Source organism: Oncorhynchus nerka, unplaced genomic scaffold (genome assembly GCF_034236695.1).
Source record: "Oncorhynchus nerka isolate Pitt River unplaced genomic scaffold, Oner_Uvic_2.0 unplaced_scaffold_3447, whole genome shotgun sequence".
In the NCBI taxonomy this organism is placed as follows: Eukaryota; Metazoa; Chordata; class Actinopteri; order Salmoniformes; family Salmonidae; genus Oncorhynchus; species Oncorhynchus nerka.
Genome location: NW_027037848.1, coordinates 1 through 23,065, shown reverse-complemented (window position 1 = coordinate 23,065; position 23,065 = coordinate 1). Strand labels below are relative to the sequence as shown.

Here is a 23,065-nt window from a genome sequence, read left to right as displayed (position 1 = left end):
GGGCAATTTTATTTGAATTTTTAGGAAAATAATGTGGTAGGCATAGAACTTAATTGTACTATTTTATTTACAATAATAACTGCTCTCTTTAATCATATTGCAAGCTCCTCCATTGTCCTCTAGACTCCCTCTCTAGTTCTTCACCCCTCACATCAATCAGGTTCAGGTTAACTGCACTGGCTGAGAACAGCCAGGTGGGAGTGGCTACCGTGAGGGCTGGGGAGAGATGTGATTGGAGGAAGGAGTCGAGGACCCACTGTCAGGGGAATGTGCTTGGACCTAATTGATGTGTGCTCATCGGGGTTCACAGTGTGATAATGGGGTCAGCATTGGGCTGAATTCCATTTCAACACCAGCCAGCACAGCAACTCCATCCAACATATTTTTGGATCATGTTTAGGATCAAGTCCTGAGTCAACTGGCACTGAAATGGCAGCTAGCCCAGTTCTGGTGATGATGGTGGTGATGATGAAGGTGGTGATGATATCATGCCAGCAGAGGCAGCGGTGAGGAGATGAGTGATAAAACCTGGAAGTGACACTAACAGGCAGTGGCTGGTGCTGCAGTAAGAGGCTGAGGTTGGCAGTGGAGGCCCCCAGCGGGTCGGCTCTTACCTGGCCACCTGAAAAATGACGGGGTGGAGGCAGGCTTGGGGGCGGTAGGGGATAGTGAGACACCTTTCGGTGGGGACTGAGGAGAGGGAGGAGAGGGGAAGAGGGGTAGAGAGAGTGTTAGAGCAGTGGGATGAGGGATAGAGGAGACAGAGAGAGAGATAGATAGATAGAGAGACAGACGGAGAGACAGAGAGAGCGAGAGTGCGGGAGAGAGACCGAGAGACAGAGAGAGAGAGAAAGAAAGAAGAGAAGACAGGAAGAGGTTTTGTAGACTGAGGGACAGTGCCTTGGGAGAAGACAGTCTGTGACACTCACTACACCACACTATTGTTCTTTACTGTGAATGCATGCAGTGACATGAAATAGGTGTTGTGTCTAAGAGCACACTGACAACTGGAATCACATGATTTTACCTCATAGGTCGGCTATATCATTGCAACCTGGGAAGCCATCATCTACAACATTGTTATAATCATTTTGTCCCATGGTCTATACTGACCAAGATCCTAATTCCTTCCTTAGATGTTTGAGACTGTAAAAAAAAATGTACATCCACGTTGTACATTTTAGCTGATTCCTAAGGTCTGTGTGAATGTATTTTCCTGTGTATTCCCGGGAGGACTGAATCAGACCCTCCTCCTTCATCCCTCCACACTCTACCTCTAGCATGACAACACAGATCTGCTTGACACACTGGATAATGGCTTCCGGGGCTCCTGAGATGGTGACTGCTCGTTCAGTGGAGTTGGGCAGCATGTCCCCTGCGACCTGTACCTGAGCACCTGTGGACTGAAGTGGGAAGACTGTTATTGAGCATGTGTACTGTGTAAGGTGCAATGAAAAATAGCTGGTCCTCAAGCCGTAGGAACGATTCCTAAAAACAAACGACTAATAAAATGTAATGGCTATGTTTACTTCTTTTGCGAATTAATCATTAACTAACTAATAAATTGTCAAGTAAATTCAATCAATCCTTATCACTAATTATGCCCTTCTTTACCTCTCTCATTTCTTTTGATTTTGGAGCCTCCTTTCCCTATGAGGGAGCCACATTGGCTGGCTGGGACAACCAGGCCTTGGGGTGACAGGAAGGAGGCTTGCTGGTGGCTGGACTGTTGCTCATAGAGTTGATTATATCCTGGGAAGAAACCATAAAGATCATATCCAGCATAATAATGTGTATTAAAATACCTGGTGTAGCAACATTTTAAAACTGCCACAAAAATTAATAAAACAGCCGTTTGTAAATGAACCACGACCAGAGGAGATGTATGTATATGAATACCTCTTCCAAACTTGTATGCGATCATGGCGAAGGCCTTGAAAGATGGCATCTGTGGAGTCAGTGATAGTAACTATCCGCTCTGGGCAGTTTCCCTCAGAGATGTTGATCGTGCACCGCTCTGCGGGTCAAACAGTAGACACAGTCAGAGAAATAAAGTAGATCATGAAGTACTAAATGGAATACTATCCATTTAATATGCATTCTTAAACTGGGTAAGGTGCATTATGGGATACATACTGCACTTACCTCTTCACGCATCTTCTTCACTGTCTCTCCTTTCTGAAAAGACAGACAGCAGACAGACAAGAAACAGACAGCAGACAGACAACAGTTAAAACATCGGAGAGATGTCACATTAAAAAAATGTACTCATCTTAAAACAGTTTTGTAATATTCATACGATTGTGATGTGTTTATGAACATGATAGTTACCTTTCCAATGATGCTTCCAACCTCCTGTAAAGAAACAGAGGTTCAACAACAGTTAGCATCAACGTCCAACTCAACACATGACAGAGACTCTCCCCAAAACCTTGAAAAGCGAACTCTCCTCGTCTCCCTCACAACCACTGATCTAAAAACACTTGACTGACAGTAACCTATCAGCGCATTACTATTGCAGTGAATATGAAGAAGAATAAGGAAATAAGGAAAGTAAGCCATATGAGTATTGGAACCCAGGCGGTGTGTACTGTACCTTGCTTGCCGTGCATCAGAAGCCTGATGGTGAGGGTGACGTTGAGGCCTCCTTCGCCTGGCTGCCTTGCACGTGGTGGTTCCATGTTGGGATTGGATGTGAAGGAAGGGGTGTGATCCGCGTAGAAGAGGAGTCCCAGGGCCAATGAGAGTGTTATGGAACAGCCAGCCAACCAGTCACCTGCAAGACAAGAAGGATGAGACACGACCACTCAATAATCAGGGCCCACTGGAAACAGAGTTACCAAACTACCACTGGTTAACATTGATGGATATCATCTTTGAATGAACCTGCTCATGAATACCATTCGAGTTCTGTTCAGACAGGAAGAGTTTTATAGACTGTGAGTGGCAGACAGTGCTTTAACTCTGGAGGACAATCATTAACTCTGGGATCTTAATTTGACCTATATTGTCACAGCAAAGAATCCTGCAGCAACAGGATTTGAATGTTTACTCCATAATGTTGCTTGATCAGTGGTTAGGCTATTTAGCTGTCCAAAAGTAGCCTACATGAAAAGTGCAATACTGTTAATATAACTGTGTGTTAGTGTTGGTTTTCAGTGAATTTCATGTAAATGACGAAACTGAGCAACAAAAGGGTGATCAAGTGAAGATCCTACACCTGTACATCATAAAAGTATAGGGACAGGGAAGGCCATAATCCCTGAACCCAGAACTAAATGAGCTAAGGCTGTCATAAGAGACTAGGAAGGCCATAACAGTGTTGTTTGGTTGGTTATTTCATGTTTTTGTAGCTCCATTTCATGTTTTTTGGTGTAGCTCCATTTCATGTTGTTTGGTTGGGTTAGTTAGTTTTCATGTTGTTTGGTTGGTTAGTTGTAGCTCCATTTCATGTTGTTTGGTTGGTTAGTTGTAGCTCCATTTCATGTTGTTTGGTTGGTTAGTTGGCAGCTCCATTTCATGTTGTTTGGTTGGTTAGTTGTAGCTCCATTTCATGTTGTTTGTTTGGTTGGTCCATTTCAGTTGTTGGTTAGTTATAGCTCCATTTCATGTTGTTTGGTTGGTTAGTTGTAGCTCCATTTCATGTTGTTTGGTTGGTTAGTTGTAGCTCCATTTCATGTTGTTTGGTTGGTTAGTTGTAGCTCCATTTCATGTTGTTTGGTTGGTTAGTTATTAGCTCCATTTCATGTTGTTTGCTGTTGTTTGGTTGGTTAGTTATAGCTCCATGTTGTTTGGTTATTGATTAGATTATAGCATTTCATGTTGTTTGCTTGGTTAGTTGTAGCTCCATTTCATGTTGTTTGACTCCATTTATTTTTTATTTCAAAATCAAATCAAATCAAATTTATTTGTCAAATACATGGTTAGCAGATGTTAATGCGAGTGTGCTTAAATACTTGTGCTTCTAGTTCGACAATGCAGTGATAACCAACAAGTAATCTAACTAATAATTCTAAAACTACTGTCTTATACACAGTGTAAGGGGATAAAGAATATGTACATATGATATATGAATGACTGATGGTACAGAGCAGCATACAGTAGATGGTATCCGAGTACAGTATATACATATGAGATGAGTATGTAGACAAAGTAAACAAAGTGGCATAGTTAAAGTGGTTATGATACATGTATTACATAAAGGATGCAGTCGATGATGTAGAGTACAGTATATTACGTATGCATATGAGATTAATAATGTAGGGTAAAGTAGCATTATATAAGGTAGCATTGTTTAAAGTGGCTAGTGATATATTTACATCATTTCCCATCAATTCCCATTATTAAAGTGGCTGGAGTTAGGTCAGTGTCAATGACAGTGTGTTGGCAGCAGCCACTCAATGTTAGTGGTGGCTGTTTAACAGTCTGATGGCCTTGAGATAGAAGCTGTTTTTCAGTCTCTCGGTCCCAGCTTTGATGCACCTGTACTGACCTCGCCTTCTGGATGATAGCGGGGTGAACAGGCAGTGGTTCGGGCTGGTTGATGTCCTTGATGATCTTTATGGCCTTCCTGTAACATCGGGTGGTGTAGGTGTCCTGGAGGGCAGGTAGTTTGCCCCGGTGACGCTATGCAGTAGACCTCACTACCCTCTGGAGAGCCTTACGTTGAGGGCGGAGCAGTTGCCGTACCAGGCGGTGATACAGCCCGCCAGGATGCTCTCGATTGTGCATCTGTAGAAGTTTGTGAGTGCTTTTGGTGACAAGCCGAATTTCTTCAGCCTCCTGAGGTTGAAGAGGCGCTGCTGCGCCTTCTTCCACGACGCTGTCAGTGTGAGTGGACCAATTCAGTTTGTCTGTGATGTGTATGCCGAGGAACTTAAAACTTGCTGCCCTCTCCACTACTGTTCCATCGATGTGGATAGGGGTGTTCCCTCTGCTGTTTCCTGAAGTCCACAATCATCTCCTTAGTTTTGTTGACGTTGAGTGTGAGGTTATTTTCCTGACACCACACTCCGAGGGCCCTCACCTCCCCTCCCTGTAGGCCGTCTCTCGCCGTTGTTGGTAATCAAGCCTACCACTGTTGTGTCGTCCGCAAACTTGATGATTGAGTTGAGGCGTGCGTGGACACGCAGTCGTGGGTGAACAGGGAGTACAGGAGGGCTCAGGACGCACCCTTGTGGGGCCCCGTGTTGAGGATCAGCGGGGAGGAGATGTTTGTTGCCTACCCTCACCACCTGGGGCGGCCCGTCAGGAAGTCCAGTACCCAGTTGCACAGGGCTGGGTCGAGACCCAGGGTCTCGAGCTTGATGACGAGCTTGGAGGGTACTATGGTGTTGAATGCCGAGCTGTAGTCGATGAACAGCATTCTCACATAGGTATTCCTCTTGTCCAGGTGGGTTAGGGCAGTGTGCAGTGTGGTTGAGATTGCATCGTCTGTGGACCTATTTGGGCGGTAAGCAAATTGGAGTGGGTCTAGGGTGTCAGGTAGGGTGGAGGTGATATGGTCCTTGACTAGTCTCTCAAAGCACTTCATGATGACGGAAGTGAGTGCTACGTGGCGGTAGTCGTTTACTCAGTTACCTTAGCTTTCTTGGGAACAGGAACAATGGTGGCCCTCTTGAAGCATGTGGGAACAGCAGACTGGTATAGGGATTGATTGAATATGTCCGTAAACACACCAGCCAGCTGGTCTGCGTATGCTCTGAGGGCGCTAGGGGATGCCGTCTGGGCCTGCAGCCTTGCGAGGGTTAACACGTTTAAATGTCTTACTCACTCGGCTGCAGTGAAGGAGAGACCGCATGTTTTCGTTGCAGCAGGCCGTGTCAGTGGCACTGTATTGTCCTCAAAGCGGGCAAAAAGTTATTTAGTCTGCCTGGGAGCAAGACATCCTGGTCCTGACTGGGCTGGGTTTCTTCTTGTAGTCCGTGATTGACTGTAGACCCTGCCACATGCCTCTTGTGTCTGAGCCGTTGAATTGAGATTCTACTTTGTCTCTGTACTGACGCTTAGCTTGTTTAATAGCCTTGGCGGAGGGGAATAGCTGCACTGTTTGTATTCGGTCATGTTGCCAGACACCTTGCCCTGATTAAAAGCAGTGGTTCGCGCTTTCAGTTTCACGCGAATGCTGCCATCAATCCACGGTTTCTGGTTAGGAATGTTTTTATCGTTGCTATGGGAACGACATCTTCAACGCACGCTCTAATGAACTCGCACACGAATCAGCGTATTCGTCAATATTTTATCTGACGCAATACGAAACATGTCCCAGTCCACGTGATGGAAGCAGTCTTGGAGTGTGGAGTCAGCTTGGTCTGACCAGCGTTGGACAGACCTCAGTGTGGGAGCCTCTTGTTTAAGTTTCTGCCTGTAGGCAGGGATCAACAAAATGGAGTCGTGGGTCAGCTTTTCCGAAAGGGGCGGGGCAGGGCCTTATATGCGTCGCCCGGAAGTTAGAGTAACAATGATCCAAGGTTTTACCACCCTGGTTGCGCAATCGATATGCTGATAAAATTTAGGGGAGTCTTGTTTTCAGATTAGCTTTTGTTAAAAATCCACAGCTACAATGAATGCAGCCTCCGGATAAATGGTTTCAGTTTGCAAAGAGTTAAATAAAGTTCGTTCAGAGCCATCGATGTGTCTGCTTGGGGGGATATATACGGCTGTGATTATAATCGAAGAGAATTCTCTTGGAAGATAATGCGGTCTACATTTGATTGTGAGGAATTCTAAATCAGGTGAACAGAAGGATTTGAGTTCCTGTATGTTTCCTTCATCACACCATGTCTCGTTAGTCATGAGGCATACGCCCCGCTTAGCTCTTCTTACCAGAAAGATGTTTGTTTCTGTCGGCGCGATGCGTGGAGAAACCCGTTGGCTGCACCGCATCGGATAGCGTCTTCCCAGTAAGCCATGTTTCCGTGAAGCAGAGAACGTTGCAGTCTCTGGTGTCCCTCTGGTATGCTTCCCTTGCTCGGATTTCATCAACCTTGGTGTCAAGAGACTGGACATTGGCAAGAAGTATGCTGGGGAGTGGTGCTTGCGATGTGCCCTTGTCCGTCTGACCAGAAGACCGCTACGTTTCCCTCTTTTCGGAGTCGTTTCCTTCTGTCGCTGCATGCGATCCATTCCGTTGTCCTGTTTGTAAGGCAGAACACAGGATCCGTGTTGCGGAAAACATATTCTTGGTCGTACTGATGGTGAGTTGACGCTGATCTTATATTCAGTAGTTCTTCACGACTGTATGTAATGAAACCTAAGATGACCTGGGGTACTAATGTAAGAAATAACGCGTAAAAAAACAAAAAACTGCATAGTTTCTAGGAACGCCTTGAGCGAGGCGTATCTCTGTATCCATAAAGGATACTGATTCATGATTTCGACTAGTTGAGAAAAGATTTCCCGTTCTAGATCTATGGATATCATTCTAAATGTTCCGTTGCCATGATGGCTGGCAACATTCTTATCCATTGCTTGCTAGCCAACTACGGCTAACACAGTCACGTCAAACCGTGCAGCTAGAATAACAGCAAATGTTTCTGCATTCAATTTCTTTGTATGTATCCATAAAAACGATGTTGATTTCGACTGGCTGAGAAAAGATGTCCATCTCGTCCCTGACACGTTAATTCTTAATAGGACAGTGGAGATCGAATTTCAATATTGAAACAATGTTGCAAATGTCAAGAGTCAGACAGCGATGTTTGGACAAACCCTGTTGTTATAAAACCCAAATATTAAGCTAGAAACATGGGGAAAAAATGTCAAGATGCTTTTGCAGTGGAAACCAAGTTAATGAATTGGCTGGCTGGGCTGATGAGACACTAGATGCGTAGAGATTTCTCAGATGGAACAGAAAACAAGATGTCCATGTTTATGTCATAGGCTTACCCCTGCTAAACTGTTTGTTTGTGTATGGCCTAGAACACATCTCAACCAATCACAATGCTTGCTTTGACCAACCCGTTGTAGAAAGAAAGAAGGAAAGAGCGAGTAGGCCAAATGATAGGCCAAACGGAGAGAGTGGAGGCCACCGGAGTTCTCTGAGATAAGGGAGGAAAGGGTTCTGCAACCAGCTGTCTCTCTCCAATCTCCTAGAGGTCAGATTACATAAAAGCCTTAATCCGGGTTTTAAGAGCCAGGCCAGTGGTGCAGGTCTGCCACAGGGCCTGGGCAGGGACAGAAAATAAACCCACTAAAACCAAGTGTGTGTGTGTGTGGGGGGGGTGCACGTGGGGAGTGGTAGGCTGGCTGGGACCGTGGCACAATGGACTGCTGGAGCCAGGGGTTACTGGGGTTATTTGTGGTATTTTGGTGATAGAACTAGATGAGAGGATGTAACCACTCTCTGTGGTATTGTAATAAAATTACTGGTTTATATGTAGCTACCACTTCTGGTCTTCGTGAAGGCAGACATGGTGATGGAAATGCCTTGGAATTGGGTTGAGTATTTGAAGCATTCTTCAAAAGACGGCATGCAGAAAACAAATCATATAGACTCCAATCGGGTCCACACCTCCTGAGAGTCGTCATGTGTGGCTGAAATGAGAATGTATTTTCTCTCGTGGTGCCTGGTGGTGTGTTTGAATAGCTCTCCTACCATCCACTACCTTCTCCCTCATCCACTGCAGCACAATAGAATTAGGTCACAGACTCATGATTCATCCATGCCCCATCCATGCCTTCCAGTCAACTTGCTTTTTATTTCAACAGCTAGGCACCATTCTCAGACGGAACTATATTTGAGACAGCGGCAGCATAAAAAAAAGACATTTAAAATCCCAAATCCTGTTTTATCTTCAAATGTGCCTATTGTGTCCCTTGGTTGAATGATATTTAATTTAATCCCAAACCGTTCACATTTGAATCTGAGCGCAATCAGTTATGTATTAGAATCTATTAGTAGGGGATGCAATTCAGGACACAATACCACTGTACTCAAGAGTGAGGCAACAGAGTGAAGGTTAATAAATGCGTCCGACCGAACACTACATTATCAAAACCAATTGTCTGCATTTGACCAATAGTGTTTTCAAGTATATTTTCTATGCTCTGCACAATGTATGTGTTGACCATTCTCAATCCTCTCTGTTAACAGAGTTATTACATCAACAAGTTGGAAATAAAGAAAAAGGGAGATAGAGAGAGAAAGAGGTAGAGGGAGAGCGATAGAGAGAGAGAGAGAGGTAGAGAGAGTGATAGAGAAAGAGAGAGAAAGAGGTAGAGAGAGAGAGAGAGAGAGATGGAGAGAGAAAGTGGTAGAGAGAGACAGAGGGGGGAGAGCGATAGAGATAGAAAGAGGTATAGAGAGAAAGAGGTAGAGAGAGATGGAGATAGAGATAGAAAGAGGTAGAGAGAGAGAGTGGTAGAGAGAGAGAGAGAGAGAGAGCAATAGAGATAGAAAGAGGTATATAGAGAGAGTAAGAGGTAGAGAGATGGAGATAGAGATAGAAAGAGGTAGAGATAGAAAGAGGTAGAGAGAGAGAAAGTGGTAGAGAGAGAGAGCAGTATTTCTCGTGACATCTGATGTAGTTAGTAAGTGGGTCAGAGAGAGCTATGTTGAGCTGCAGAGCTGCTGGCCTCCTCCTCTATGGTGCTCTGCTATTGAATTAATCACGCTTTACGCTCGGGTGGACAACACCGTGCACAAAATGGCTCTTCCTTTTCTTTCATCTCTCCCTTCGTCTGCTGCCCTGCCTGCCCTCAGCCCAGTGCAGCATCACTCCTGGAGAAGAAGCTTTACATCTGCCTGTCTTTCTTTTCATTCCTTGGCTCTTTAATGTAGAGCTAACAATGGAGGATGCCTCCCTTATGTAGAACCACTGGACTGTGAGTGACCGAGAACACTTGACTAAATATGAAAAGATAGCTGCCTTCAGTATCTGAAGGGGTGGGCAGGAGAGAGCTCTGAGTGACTACAGTCACGGCCCTCCACTGAGACAGGTGAGACTTAAATAGAAGTGACGCCATCACTGATCACCTGAAATGATTCTGTCAGCAGTCAGGAAGGAAAGAAGAAATGGAGAGAAAGGTATTTGGGAGAATTGGGTGACTGACAGACAGAGGCCGTCCAGATGCCTTGATTAGTGCTGGGCAAAAGAAAGGAATGCACTGACTGGAAGTGGATCAGCACTGCAGTCTTATCATGCACTGTAGAAATGAGCCAGCAATTTTCTCTGCAGTGTTGCCTCACCTTATCCGGCCTCACCGCTGCCCTTCCCTGCTTCCGGTCAGCTGTGTGAGTTGGTGCATGTGCATGTGTGTGAGTTGGTGCATGTGCATGTGTGTGAGTTGGTGCATGTGCATGTGTGAGTTGGTGCATGTGCATGTGTGTGAGTTGGTGTATGTGCATGTGTGTGAGTTGGTGCATGTGCATACTGTATGCTTGCTCAAGCTTAGACCAAAGAGAACATGCAATCAGCATCTTTAAGATTTCCTTATTAGAGATTGGAGATTGTGTTGGAAAATGTGTTTTGTTTGAAAATTCCACAAAGTCAGAGACTGATTATATGAAACATCAACCCAAAGGCTCTTACAGGGCACGTGAGAAAAGACTGAGATCTGAGGAATGGGAAAATGGAGGACAGAACTTGCAGTATAATCTAGGCCAAAGCCCCGTCATCTGTTCCATTTTAATCCACCGAACTAGAGATATGCTGTTATGATTTTGATATAAACCCTCCGTAAGCATACACTTGTAAGCCAAAGCAGAGAGAGGGAGACCACTAAACTGAGGGTGACTCAAGACATTGGCTCCTCACAAGCAGTGCACCCTACATTCATGTACTCTGTATGTTTGCCTGCTCCGACTCTAATTGACCCCGATTCTACAAATGACCTTTGAGCTCAATCATAGTGTAATTAATAGAGCATGCGTTAACACACAAGAAAACTAGAAAAGGGAATACACGTCTGCTGGCAAAGATAAGAGATGAGTGACGCAGCATTGTAATCTGTTATGAGGAGCCAAGAGAAACGTCAGCCAGGGGATCCAGTCCATTCTACATTCTGAACGCACTAAACAGACTTTTCATTAGGAAAATGGCTGCAGTGAACTACTCACTAAAAGCAAGTCAGCACCTCAAATAGCACCGATATGCCGATTCAATCACCTCTCACCTCTAACCTTTAGACGGCCTATGTTGTGCCTTAAGGATGTCCTATGTATCCTCAATACCATGAGGATGTCACAGAAGGAAACCCATATGAAGAACTCCATCTACTTTCATGACTCAGGCAGAACCGTCTCCTCCTGCATGACTGAGCCTGTCACTGGCTTTTACTGAGCCTGTAAAATCATCATTCTACTGCTGTCAGTAGGTAAGGGCCACAGTGGACAGCAGAGAAGTACATGTTGATATTAGATATTCAAGTTGAACTTGTGTTGCTGTTGGAAAATAAAATAACCAAATATACTTGTTGTTGTACCAAGTGGTCAGAGACAGAATTGCACCCACCCAAGTTGTCAGATCTTCCTTTGAAAAAGAAACTCTTACATGGGGGACAATGAATAAAGAATAGAATAGAATAGAATGTGTTGTAGATGCAGGACACTGAGATGTGAGCAGCAGCTCTGGTCTCATCTGACGCTAACTAGGCTTTTGTTGCCGTGTGATGGGGGGGAGAAGGGGGAGGTGGGGAGTGGGCGTCCTCTCCTCTACCCGGCTGTGACAGTACACTCTAGAGCTGTCACTCTAGATCAGCCACCCCCTCGCTGAGACCTCAGCCTACATCACAGTCAAAACGGGGGCGACCACTCACTCCCTTTCACTGTGTAGTGCCCTCACCAGGCCAGGCGACACTGGAGAGAGGGTTGGGGCATGGGTGGCCCCAAAAACACTTGTCACTGTCCCCTAATTAGAATCCAATCACAAAATGGGGTTGTAAAATGTGCCATTGCCTACGACGGGATAGAGAATGTAGACCCCGTTTTGCGTTGTAGCATTACCATGTTGTACTGTGGCTGTGGTGGTAAAAGAAGAGCATGCGGTCGGCCATCTTAGATTTCCCACAAATGTACATGAGATCACAGCTTGTCCCTAAGTCAAGGCTCCGCTGAATGAGCATGCATGGATTTACAGATCACAGTCATGTTAAATGGGTCGAGTGTAAACACATATCTTTTTAAAATAATTTTTAAATTCTATAATATAATTTTTGATCCTAGTATTTTTACATCCTTGATAGATTACAATGATATTTTGTTTTCTAAATTCCAATACAAATATCAATTTGATCATTTCAACAACAAAAAAATAGTGCCAGCCTTCGGTATTGTTATTTGAGATGTCGATTCTGCAATATTTTAACAATTATGTGATCTTTTAAAACCTGTCCTAACCATTACAGAGGAAACGTACGTTCAATCCCACGGTTCACATGAATTAGTGATAATGCCAAATGACACGTTGACTGTTCCTCCAGATCAAGAACACCATCAAGAGAGCTAATTTGATAGTGAGGATGATTGGATAATGGTCAGAGGACTAGATACATCCATCTCATGGGCTATCAGGTTCTGTTACCATTCCGTGTGGACAAGGTCAGCGGAACCTATCGCAATAGAACGACGCCACTTCTGATCTGCAAAACATCACAATGTCATTAGAACCCACCTTAAAGGAACAATTAACCGATAATTCCATTAAACAATTAGCCCAATTTATATGATCAGCAAGGTGAGTCAATAGTTAGGAACATGGAGGGACCACAAAGAAAGGGGTCCAACCAACCAACAAGCTAACCGGCGATTCTCAAGGGAATACAGAAATACTTTCACAGCACACACATGGGGTCGCAACACCTTTTGTATTTGCCTAATGAAGGACACACTAAGAGCAACGGCTAAAACAATGGAGTCAGATCGATGTCCACTGTATTACAAAACAAAGGGGTTTCAAATAACGATGGGATTGAGATAATAAACTCGCAACATGTCAACGGCTGCTGTTCCCGCGCCACTTAACGATAACTCTACAGACATTCATTAATTATTGAAGACATTTCCCAACTCAACATTGGCCAATATCTCTGCTGCCAGTTTAAAGCCAGGAGACTACCCATGAAGCCTTTTTACATATGGTTTAACACTAGCCTACTGTACGCACATATGATACAGTCAATTGCACTATTTTACATTTCCACCATATGTGTTTATAAAAATAAATACATATTTGAATAGTAACAATATGACCATTGACTCATCAGAGGCCTTCCTCAAACCTGATCTAGAAGCTGAAAAATAGGCATTACCTTCGTGCAGCGTAAAACAGATGGCGACCACTTTCGACGGCTTCGCAAAAGATTAAAAAACACAGAATGAAAGGATTTTTTCCTCTCCCCTTTGCTATGCCCAGTCTGAATCGGGATATCTGATTGGTTGGAAAGGCCAAATCACATGGGCGAGACAGAGAACCCGTGACCCTCTGTAAATAAAATGACGAAATGAAACAGCCTTGCATCCTAGCCGAACAATTTGTGGCAGTGTGATACCCTGACTACACTTACGATGTTGTGGTCTACTGTAAATAGGCTGTATGATGAGGCGGGATGGGGTCACCGTCCCCCTTCCCCGACCCCCAAACGGAACAAAGGGGGTGCCTAGTGAGGCACACTGGCATTGGGGCATGTCTCACGAGGCGGGGTGTCAAAGTCTGCATAGCCACCCCCAGGCACTCGCCTGTCCTGTAGGTCAATTGTTCACCCACCAACCCACCAACTCACAAACCCACCAACCCACCAATCCACCAACTCACCAACCCACCAACACACCAACCCACCGCCTTCTTCTCTTGCTGATCATGAACACAACACTCAAAGTATTTTCAGATACAACAACCGCTAAGGAACACCAGCACAAACCCACAGACCCCCAACGTCTGTGACAAGGGACTACCAGGGTGGTTGGTTTGTGGGTTGGCGTGGTGGTCTGTGTGCCCTGGAGGATGAGGTTGGTAGAGAGATGGCGATACAGAGGTCAAAGCCCAAACCCCACATCACATGTCTGTCGTAACATCCAGCCGCCCTCAACCAACCTGGCTCCTCCCGGCTGGCTTTAATCTGCGTGTGTGAGTGTTTGTGGAATTACAGGGAGCTTTAGAGGCATCCCGCCCAGATTATCCAATCCAGCTAAAATCCAACCCGGTGTCAGATGGACAGTTGTGCAGGGACCCAGCAGCACAGACAGAATGTAGGGTTTAGGGGGTGGGGGGTTGAGGGGGCGATGTGGGCGACGGGCATTGGATTAGGGGCAACACAAACAATGAGGAGCGTGTCCCACCTAAATTTAAATTGTTCAGAGGGAAGCAAGAAGCATATCTCGGTTTAAATATGTCCTCTTAAACACTCAACATCTATCTATCTATCCCCCAAAAAACACCCGCCCCTACCGCCCCCGCCTGTCGATTGGCCCATGGAGAATACCACAAATAGAGCATTAAATTTGCTCACATTGAATCACAAGAAGCTGAGAGAAGCACAGTGTCACAGGGAATCTGCTTTATATTCAAATAACGCTGTTGGCTCTCCTTCAAAACCAAGAGTACATGGTGGAAGCCCCACAGACACAGACTTGAACTTTACCATTTTTTCTCAAGTTATTAAGGCCTTGTCCCCCATAGTTTAGACAGCCCTCCTTGTCTCCTTCCCTTAGGGCCCACTGGTCTGAAAGGACTTGATAGGTGAAAAAGTGATATTGTGGAACTGGGAAACATGTCCCAGTCGTTGCACCTATCAGTGCTCATGAAGGAAAGGAAATAAAGAAGGAAATACATTTGAGAGTATTGGGACATGACCAATGTATTCTCCATATCCCAAGGCAGTCACAGTGCATGTTTTACTATAAACATATACAAAACCCCTATAGCAACCACACATACTAATTATGCGCTGAGATGGCAAGGATATTTACATCTCAAGTCCATGCAAAAGGTCCAGAGTGAGTCTTATAGAAGGCCTCTTTACCTAGTAGTATTCATATGGTCAGGCAGTATACAGCATTACCGGTTCAGATGAAGGGAAAGTTCCAGAGGAGGAGATGGAGGTTCAATTTGGGATCAGACAAACATGGAGGACAACGGACACTCTGAGGTATGGGCTGGCTGGCCTGCTTCTATATGTAAACTTTCCCTCATAGCCTCCAGCAAGGTGACCAGCCCAGCTCAGCCCAACCCAGACTAGCCCTCGGTGGGAGAAGCACTCCTTCCCATAGCCACCCCAGTCCCCTGTCAGGAACAGGCAGGCCTGATGGAGGCAGAAGGGCGGAAGGAGAGAGGGAGCGAGGGAGAGAGGGATCAGAGGAACAGTCGATCCCGCCAGTGATTGTTGACGTGGTGACTGAAGGAGGCGGGGCTGAGGTACCAAATAATGAGTGTTGTGTGAGTGTGTCTATGTGTGTGTGTGTGTGTGTGTGTGAATGTGTGTGTGTGTGTGGGGGGGGACTTTTTGAAGGGACTTTTTGGGGAGGTGATTATCTAAGCACTTCCCCTGACCCAATGAACATTTTATATCAATACTCAATACTTTTTATACAACCAACTGATGTATCCTGGGCTGCAGGATCATTAAAAACGCCATTATTGATTTGTCTTACAACATACTTTACACCATGCAGAATGGTGCTTTAACAAGTTTAACAAGGGCCCAGTATTTCTAAAGTTATCTATATGGATTTACTATTGATAGATTAAATGCATAGAAATAGAATGAATAGGACAGACGTATCACTGACTTGAATGGGGACTCCCGCTCTATTCATTCTATTTCTAGGCATTTTATATTTCTGGGCACGCTTTTGAAAAACTGGGCCCTGATGTCCGGTGTTGATCATAGAATAGAGTCGTGTGTAATCTTTGACCATCTTTTCATCCCAATGATCAGCATTACACACCAAGTGGGGATAAGAGTGCACGGCACTTCTTCTGTCTCAGTCAAAACAACAGACCTCCTCTGCCGGGCAGCTTCCTCTCCCTCCCTTTCTAAAAAACCTCCCTTCCCTCTGTGCCCCCACAGCCCCATAATCCACACAAACAATCCCAGCCCCTAATGGAAAATATGGCCTGACCCTCTCCACTGATGTGGTCAATGCAGCCAGTAATGGGTCCACATTGCCTTGCAGCTAAAACCAATAATGAATGGGGTGAAATGGAACTTAACCGTGTTGGTCTGTCTCTTGTGTCACGTGTCGTATGTGGTCTTCCTTTAGTAATGCCAGTGTCCGTATATACAGAGGAATAGTCCTTTCAACTTCTAATCAAATGCAACATTCACTGACGCTATTCACCTCCTCAACAGATTGGTGTTTTTGAGACATAATTTCTCAATGCGCGATTTGTAGATTTGTCAGTGTTCTATAAGACATTATAAACTGGGTGGTTCAAGCCCTGAATGCTGATTGGCTGACAGCCGTGGTATATCAGACCGTATACCACTGGTATGATAAAACATTTATTTTTAATGCTCTAATTACGTTGGTAACCAGTTTATAATAGCAATATAGGCACCAGGGGTTTGTGGTAAATGGCCAATATACCACGGCTAAGGGCTGTGTCCAGGCACCCGCACCGCGCTGTGCATAAGACCAACCCTTAGACGTGATATATTGACTATATACCACACACCCCTGGGCGTTATTGCTTAAATAACATATCCTATGCAGTACAAGTTACACTAATCCAATCAAATGACCACAATAATGGAAAATCCATCCATGGTTAGAATTAGTGATGATATCAGACATCTGGATATAAACGAGTTTAGTGCTATGTGATGACATGCACCACCATGTAGGTCAGGACAGAGACTATAACCAGCCAAAGTACAGCACCACCATGAAAACAGGACAACATGACAGAGATTATAACCAGCCAATTTACTGCAGCACCATGAATACAGGACAACAGGACAGAGAATATAACCAGCCAGAGTACTGCATCACCATGGATATAGGACAGAGACTATAACCAGCCAGAGTACTGCATCACCATGGATATAGAACAGAGATTACAACCAGCCAGAGTACTGCACCACCATGGATACAGGACAGAGATTATAACCAGCCAGAGTACTGCACCACCATGGATATAGGACAGAGATTATAACCAGCCAGAGTACTGCATCACCATGGATATAGGACAGAGATTATAACCAGCCAGAGTACTGCACCACCATGGATACAGGACAGAGATTATGACCAGCCAGAGTACTGCACCACCATGAATACAGGACAGAGATTATAACCAGCCACAGTACTGCACCACCATGGATATAGGACAGAGACTATAACCAGACAGAGTACTGCATCACCATGGATATAGGACAGAGACTACAACCAGCCAGAGTACTGCACCACCATGGATAAAGGACAGAGACTATAACCAGCCAGAGTACTGCATCACCATGGATAAAGGACAGAGATTATAACCAGCCAGAGTACTGCACCACCATGGATAAGGGAGAGATTATAACCAGCCACAGTACTGCACCACCATGGATACAGAGACTACAACCAGCCAGAGTACTGCATCACCATGGATAAAGGACAGAGATTATAACCAGCCAGAGTACTGCACCACCATGGATAAAGGACAGAGACTATAACCAGCCAGAGTACTGCATCACCATGGATAAAGGACAGAGATTATAACCAGCCAGAGTACTGCACCACCATGGATATAGGACAGAGATTATAACCAGCCAGAGTACTGCACCACCATGGATACAGAACAGAGATTATAACCAGCCAGTACTGCACCACCATGGATATAGGACAGAGACTATAACCAGACAGAGTACTGCATCACCATGGATATAGGACAGAGATTATAACCAGACAGAGTACTGCACCACCATGGATAAAGGACAGAGACTATAACCAGCCACAGTACTGCACCACCATGGATATAGGACAGAGACTATAACCAGACAGAGTACTGCATCACCATGGATATAGGACAGAGACTATAACCAGACAGAGTACTGCACCACCATGGATAAAGGACAGAGACTATAACCAGCCAGAGTACTGCATCACCATGGATAAAGGACAGAGATTATAACCAGCCAGAGTACTGCACCACCATGGATATAGGACAGAGATTATAACCAGCCAGAGTACTGCACCACCATGGATACAGAACAGAGATTATAACCAGCCACAGTACTGCACCACCATGGATATAGGACAGAGACTATAACCAGACAGAGTACTGCATCACCATGGATATAGGACAGAGATTATAACCAGCCAGAGTACTGCGCCACCATGGATATAGGACAGAGATTATAACCAGCCAGAGTACTGCACCACCAGGGATACAGGACAGAGATTATAACCAGCCAGAGTATTCACCATGGATAAGGAGATTATAAACCAGCCAGAGTACTGCACCACCATGGATATAGGAGAGATTATAACAGCCAGAGTACTGCATCACCATGGATACAGGACAGAGACTATAACCAGCCAGAGTACTGCATCACCATGGATATAGGACAGAGATTATAACCGGGACTATAACCAGCCAGAGTACTGCACCACCATGGATACAGGACAGAGATTATAAAACAGCCAGAGTACTGCACCACCATGGATATAGGACAGAGATTATAAATCCAGCCAGAGTACTGCATCACCATGGATATAGGACAGAGATTATAACCAGCCAGAGTACTGCACCACCATGGATACAGGACATAGACTATAACCAGCCAGAATACTGCACCACCATGGATACAGGACAGAGATTATAACCAGCCAGAGTACTGCACCACTCATGGATATAGGACCGAGATTATAACCAGCCAGAGTACTGCGGGGGTGCAGCTAGTGGAAGCTCTAGTGGTACTCTGTAATATCTGTCTCTTCCATTAAGGATCTGCAGAGGGCACAGAAGAGAGAGGGGACTTTGTCTCCCTTTGTGTTTAGATGGATAAAGCTACATGTACCATGCTCTAGGGTCTCTCTGTGTTCTACTCTCTCTTCCTCCTCTCTCTTTTTTCTCCTCCCTCTCTGTTCGACTGTCTTCTCGTAGGGTATCTGAAGCATACATCACTTGTTTTGAGATGATTAATGACTGTGTACATTTTGCTGGTAGTTGAGAGAGATGTGTGTGTGTGTGTGCCTGTTTATACCTGCGCTGTTGATGCAGGGTCAATGTAACACTTTGTCTATCACTGCCGACACATTAGTGTGATATAAATTGAATCCTGACCACGCCAGTTGAACTGGCACCCGAGCATCTCACCCACATGTACAGAGGGAGGTGGCATGTTCTCACCCGTAGGTCTTCAATCTCATAGCTTGGTGACCGGGACGACTATACAAACACTGTAGAATACATCACAGAAGGGCCCAAGTAAGAGGCTTCTAATCATACTGTATGTATCATCATTCACCACCCACTTGTGTGGCACAGTGAGGACTTAAAGCTTGGAGACTGGGACACATGTTTATCCCTGACAAGTAGGCTACAGACCACACACACAGGCACCAAATGCACAAGAAATGACACACAAATGCCTGCACTTGCACACTCCTGCACTGACTGGCTGTAAGCTAAAGCTGCCAGTGTGGCAGAGCCAGTTGCGGTGACAAAGGACACAAGTTACCCTGGGTGTCAGAGGGAGAGTGGCCTTAGCCCCAAGTGTGTGTGTGTGTGTGTGTGTGCGTGCGTGCGTGCGTGCGTGCGTGTGTGCGTGCGTGTTGACAGTGGCACAACAAACAGACAGAGGCGAGATGCAAAGAAAGTCACCAGACCCTCAGAGATGGCCCTTTGCAACCCTGGCACTACACATTAAACTTAGCAACAGCTTGGGTATAGGCCTTGGGTATAGGCCTTGGGTGTACGCCTTGGGTATAGGCCTTGGGTATAGGCCTTGGGTATAGGCCTTGGGTGTACCCCTTGAGTATATGCCTTGGGTATAGGCCTTGGGTATAGGCCTTGGGTGTAGGGCTCTGGGCATAGGCCTTGGGCAGGCCTTGGGTGTACGCCTTTGGGTATAGGCCTTGGGTGTACCCCTTGAGTATATGCTCTTGGCATAGGCTCTTGGGTATAGGCCTTGGGTGTAGGGGCCTGGCATAGGCCTTGGGCATAGGCCTTGGGTGTAGGCCTGGGCATAGGCCTTGGCATAGGCCTTGGGTGCAGGCCTTGGGCATAGGCCTTGGGGTATAGGGCCTTGGGTATAGGCCTTGGGTGTAGGGGCTTGGCATAGGCCTTGGGTATAGGCCTTGGGTGTACCCCTTGAGTATATGCCTTGGTATAGGCCTGGGTATAGGCCTTGGGTGTGTAGGCTCCTGGCATAGGCCTTGGGTATAGGCCTTGGGTGTACGCCTTGGTATAGGCCTTGGGTGTACCCCTTGAGTATATGCCTTGGGTATAGGTCTTCCTGGGCAGGCCTTCTGGGTGGTCTGGGTATAGGCCTGGGTATAGGCCTTGGGTGTACGCCTGGTTATAGGCCTTGGGTATAGGGGCCTGGGTATAGGCCTGGGTGTAGGTCTGGGTATAGGCCTTGGCATAGGCCTTGGGTGTAGGCCTCTGGGCATAGGCCTTGGGTATAGGCCTTGGGTGCACGCCTTGTGTATAGGCCCCTGGGGTACAGGGCTCCTGGGCATAGGCCTGGGGTGATAGGCCTTGTGGGCATAGGGCCTTAAGGGCATAGGCCTCAAGTATAGGTCTTGGGTGTGCCTTGGGTAGGCCTTGGGTATAGGCCTTGGGTGTACCCCTTTGAGTATATGCCTTGGGTATAGGCCTGGGTATAGGGCCTTGGGTGTAGGGCCTGGGTGCAGGGGCCTGGGTGTAGGCCCTGGGTGTAGGGCCTTGGGGTGTAGGCCTTGGGTAGGCCTTGGGTGTACGCCTTGGGTATAGGCTCTGGTGTAGGCCTTGGGTGTAGGGCTCTGGGTATAGGCCTTGGGTATAGGCCTTGGGTATAGGCCAGTTACCTTAGCTTTCTTGGAGAACAGGAACAATGGTGGCCCTCTTGAAGCATGTGGGAACAGCAGACTGGGATAGGGATTGACTTGAATATGTCCGTGAAACACACCAGCCAGCTGGCAGAACACAGGGGATCTGGCTTCATGAAAGTCATATTCTTGGTCGACGATGGTGAGTTGACGCTGCTCTTATATTCAGTAGTTCTTCTCGCTGTATGTAATGAAACCAAGACCTGGGGTACTAACATAAGAAATAACACGTAAAAAAAACAAAAAACTGCATAGTTTCCCTAGGAACGCGGCGAGGCGGCTATCTCTGTCGGCGCCCGGAAGCGCCTTGGGTTATAGGTCTGGGTATAGGCCTTGGGTGTAGGGCCTTGGGCATAGGCCTTGGGCAGGGGCCTTGGTGTAGGCCTGGGTGCAGGCCTGGGTGTAGGCCTTGGGTGGGGCCTAGGCCTTGGGTATAGGCCTGCATAGGCTATGGGTGCAGGGGCTTGGGTGTAGGCCTTGGGTATAGGCCTTGGGTATAGGCCTTGGGTATATGGACTGCACTGGACGCCTTTAGTTACATAGACTTAATGTGCTTTTAATAGAAAAAAACTAAAGAGGAGTGGGCAGGGCAGGGAGGGAGGGTAGGGGAGGGAGGGCAGGGGAGGGGTAAGGAGGGACTTACCACAGACAAGCTGGACCACTGGGATCAGGACATGGGCAGTGGTTGTGTTTGGAGGAGGGGGAGCTAGGTGGCTGACAGACTGGTTCAGATCATCAGCTCCAGCAGGACCAGCATCAACCCATTCTAGAGAGAGGAGGAAAACACAAGAACCATTAAGAATACATACATACCACTGCAGCTTTTTTAAATCCCAGATATATTTGAATATATATGACTGAAACGCTGTATTGTAAAAATAGAGCATACTGTAAAATAAATCATTTCAGCCCACATGAAAAAATGCTTCAGTTTACTAGAGAGTACTACAGTACTTACTATATAATTTTGTAGTAAACTCTAGTATACTGTGAATACTATACTACACACTGAAGTATGCCTCGATCATGTGTAGTATTACTATATCATTTTGTAGTACATGAATACAATAACATTTACAATATACTATATATCAGCAAAATCATCATAAATACTACAGTAATGTCTGCAAAAACATTTTTTAAACTATAGAAATACTACAGTAATTAATTTGCACACAGTATAACCTGCCCATTCCCCTCCCCATGTCTCAATTTGTGCCAACCATAAGTAAGAAACCTACATGCCAAGAATAGACCATATATAGTGTTTCTTACAGGTTATAGAAAAGAGCAGAAGTGATGAACTATCCGTTCAGAACCACTCCTACCTACCTACAGGTTATGGAACATCTCATCTTTTAGTATTTCTCCAGTAGGTGAAAGCCTCCACTTCTAGGTCAAAGATAATAAAACTGGGGGCCGAAATCGGCTCTGGCATTTTTAACATATTGGCCCATAGTTTTCCTTGAGGCCCGTATAAAGGCCCATTTTTTTTCTTGAGGCCCCACAACGGCCCATTTTATTCCTTGAGGCCCCCTATATTATTCAGATAAAGATAATTTTGCACAACAAACCCAAGTTAGACAGGCCCAATGGGCTAAAACTGGACCAGCCCATCTGGCATTTGCCCAAAATGCCAGATGGTCAGTCCACCCCTGGCTAAAAGGCAGAACAAACACCATACAGTATGTGGACCTACACCATTAGTGTATGCTTAAATGACTTTCATCATTACTAAACTCAACAAAAAACTCAAATTAGTAGCATTCCCTTCTGCTGCAGCTGAAAATAACAACCTCCTTATATTGTGTGAAGAAGTGTATGCGTGTGTGTGTGTGTGCGTGTGTTGATTATCAGCCTAATGGGTAATGTCAGAAGATCATGCTGTTCTTACCGAAGAGGGGTCCATATCATGGGACCCTGTCTTATCCCACATTCCAGAATAACATGGAAGATTCCACGTCTCCACTTCAAATCCACCCGGAGACTAGAGAAAGAGTCAAACATTTGCAGGCAGGGGTTAAATGTGAGTTTTGATTGAACATTGACTATCCTCAATCAACCGCTTTCCATTATTATTTCTGATTTCCCCTATTGGACCCCCTGAAATGC

General features: G+C 45.7%; 1 long non-coding RNA gene and 1 pseudogene across 1 annotated transcript; both read right to left on the bottom strand.

Annotated features, from left to right (window-relative positions):
• Positions 1-42: 42 nt before the first annotated feature.
• Positions 43-2,681, bottom strand: LOC135566752 (poly(rC)-binding protein 3-like; annotated as a pseudogene).
• A 36-nt stretch (positions 2,682-2,717) lies between these two features.
• On the bottom strand, positions 2,718-22,939 carry LOC135566751 (uncharacterized). The gene is made up of 3 exons (XR_010462176.1): positions 22,848-22,939; positions 21,597-21,719; positions 2,718-2,776 (listed from the first exon to the last, which is right to left on the bottom strand). It is a non-coding gene; the product is annotated as an uncharacterized LOC135566751 (long non-coding RNA).
• Positions 22,940-23,065: the final 126 nt, after the last annotated feature.